A 3,011-nucleotide genomic window follows, 5' to 3' on the forward strand; every position below is an offset into this window, starting at 1 on the left:
CCTGAAGAAGCCCACCCTTTGTTCATCGCCATGTAAAAAAGCCCCACTCTTCAATGGCACCAGCTGAGGCTGTCACCTGCCACATCAGTTTGCTTCTCCTAATTCTCATTTAGACTGATCTATAATAACTTAGCAACTGTCTTATGTACTTGGGCTTCACTACATGATTTCAGGGGCTAAACTTGCTATTCTTTGGGACTGAGGATACAGGAGAAATAACAGCATTTTATTTATTTAGAATTGAGTTGGACAATTCTTCAGAGATGGTTTAGGTTAATTAGTCTTCTGATTTCACAGATGAGGTCAGAAAGGAGAGCTGACTTTCCTGAGGTCACACAGCTGGCTGTCAACTGAGCTGGCACTCGTCAGATGATTTCTTTGCTTCAAGGCCAGCACATTCCCACTACATTTTAACTGATAGTAATCTAGTAACATTTTGTGATTTTTAAAAAATGTTAGGGGATGCAATAACTTTTTCGAAACTTGAGTCGGGAACATTGGTTTGGGACTTTTGAAACAGGCAGGAGAGAAATTAGGTTGAGAGACCTGAGGATGGAAATATGAGGTGGGCGTCATGACAGCAAAAGGGGCTAATGGAGATTCTTTCATTGTTTCGATCTGTCTACTAATATCCATGGACAGAGAACTCTGTATTAGAAGTCAAGTGTAGGTCATAGCTCAACAACGTGGCCGTCTCTGTACTGTATTAAGCATATGTGAGTAGGGTCTGAATAGGAGAACTCTTCTCTTCTGCTTCTTGTAAGGCTTAACACAATTACTATTCTGTCCATAAAATTGTCCTGTTCACAGGACAGCAAATATTGATATTAAAAAAGATAAGTGTATGCCAAATAAGTATGGAAAATCCTTCCAGGTCACTCCAGACAGATGAATGCATTAAACTTTGCTTCAACACTAGTGATAGAAAGTGGATTACTTATAGAGACAGCTTATCCCACAACTGGATAACTTAATAGGAAGAACTATGACCTTAATGCTGTCATCTGCTTCCAGTGACATTTACCCACTGGTTCCCTCATGGGATGTAAGATTATCCTGAGGGACTCATAGACTAAAAAACTCCGCCTTTGGTTCCCTTTGCCCTGTAACTAGCCAAGATCATCTCTGCTTGGTGCCTTCTCTGGATGTCTTTGTAAACAAATATTTACTGTACAATTATTCTATTCCTAGATTGTGCTAAAAGCTAGCCAGATAAAAGAGTCTCTTTGTCAGTTCATAACACAGATATTTAGAAAAATAATCAGAGTGGAACACAACAGGGAAGAACATCACACAATGGGAACACGGAGGAATGAACAAATACACCTAGAATCTGGCACATGGTAGCTGCTTAATAAATATTTGTACAAAAAGAAAAAAATAAGTTCCTGATGTTAACAGTGAGGCGAGGGTGATTAGAGACACTTTGGGAATGAGTTGGCATTTGAATTAAGCCTATAAAAGCTAAACACTTATAGATTTTACCACTTAAGAGGTACCAATCTGAACTCAATAGTGCATCGAGATGTTGGATTTAGCAGAGAGTCAGGTATGGTGAATTGTCACGGCAGGAGTTTCATCCCCTTATTCTGGCTTGCAAGTGTTTCCAGCGGGAGAGATGAACCGCCAGCAAGAGCAGGCCCTCCGGGTTTTCCTCTGTTCACGACCTCACGGTCCCACAGTCCCCTCAGTCCATTCCTCTCCACCACCCCGGGTGCACAGGCTTGCTAAGGAAGTGGAAAACTTCAACTTTCCTTCCCTGAGCTGTGGCTCCCGGCCAGGAGTGGACCGGCAGCTGCTGCAAGTTGCTGAATGGGCTCGCTGACAAACAGACTTGGCACTGACACCCATGCTGGCTGGGCTGCGCCTCCCATGCCACAGGCAGCGACCACCCTGCTGCGACCCTGGTGTGCAGGCTGCTGCTCAGGGGCACTACGAAGCCTGTCATTCATTGGCTGAAGCTGCAGAGGACTTGGTGGCACGGGTGCTGCAGGGAGTGGCAGAGGTGCAGAGGCGCGTCCACGTGTGCACGCTGGCGTCTGTGGTGCGGGTGCTTCCGGGAGTGGTGGAAATGCAGAGGCGCGGTCCACGTGAGCACGCTGGATTCTGTGGTGTGGGTGCTGCCGGGATTGGCAGAGGTGCAGAGGCACGGTCCATGTGAGCGCGCTGGAGTCCAGCGTGGGTACTGCCGGGGGCGTGGGTACTGCCGGGGGCGTGGGTACTGCCGGGGGCGTGGGTACTGCCGGGGGCGTGGGTACTGCCGGGGGCGTGGGTACTGCCGGGGGCGTGGGTACTGCCGGGGGCGTGGGTACTGCCGGGGGCGTGGGTACTGCCGGGAATGGCGGCTATGAGGTCCAAGTGAGCATGCTGGCGTCTGTGGCGCGGGTGCTGCTGGGAGTGGCGGAGATGCACAGGCGCAATCACGTGAGCACGCTGGCATCTGTGGCGCGGATGCTGCCGGGAGTGGCAGAGGTGCACAGGCATGGTCCACGTGAGCTTGCTGAAGTCTGGTACCCATTCCGGTTCCTTTGCTTGAACTGCGCTGCAGATGGTCGCCCCCGGGCCAGCCTCCCCAAGTGAGGCTTCCAAAAAAAACCTCTTCCACTCCACCGTCTCCCCGGTCTGCTTAATGCACCTGCGGGCCAAGGCGTGCTGCACAGGCCTCAGGGAAAGCTGGCGTTGCCAGGAGGCCTGACCCAGAAAAAACCGGGGGCCTTGCGGTGGGGTCGCTGCAGGGACGGTCTCAAATGCGTCAGCAGGTTCATCAGAGAGTTCCTGAGGTGGCTGTGGAACCCGGTTCTGCAAACCCCCATGGACTTCCACAACGGCCTGGTGGGTATGAAGGTAGGTGGCGCGGCGTGGAGGACGCAGGGGAAGGGAAGATGGCTTGGGGCTTAGGGCCGGTCACAGAGGCGGCAGAGAGGGGCTTCGGTGGCTGAGAGGGCTAGCGGGGAGGCTGAGGGGGAAAGAAGGCAAGAAGGGGAACCTTTTCCTCTGTGGCTCAGTTTTAG

The sequence above is a fragment of the Ovis canadensis genome, chromosome 21 (assembly GCF_042477335.2).
Source record: "Ovis canadensis isolate MfBH-ARS-UI-01 breed Bighorn chromosome 21, ARS-UI_OviCan_v2, whole genome shotgun sequence".
NCBI lineage: Eukaryota > Metazoa > Chordata > Mammalia > Artiodactyla > Bovidae > Ovis > Ovis canadensis.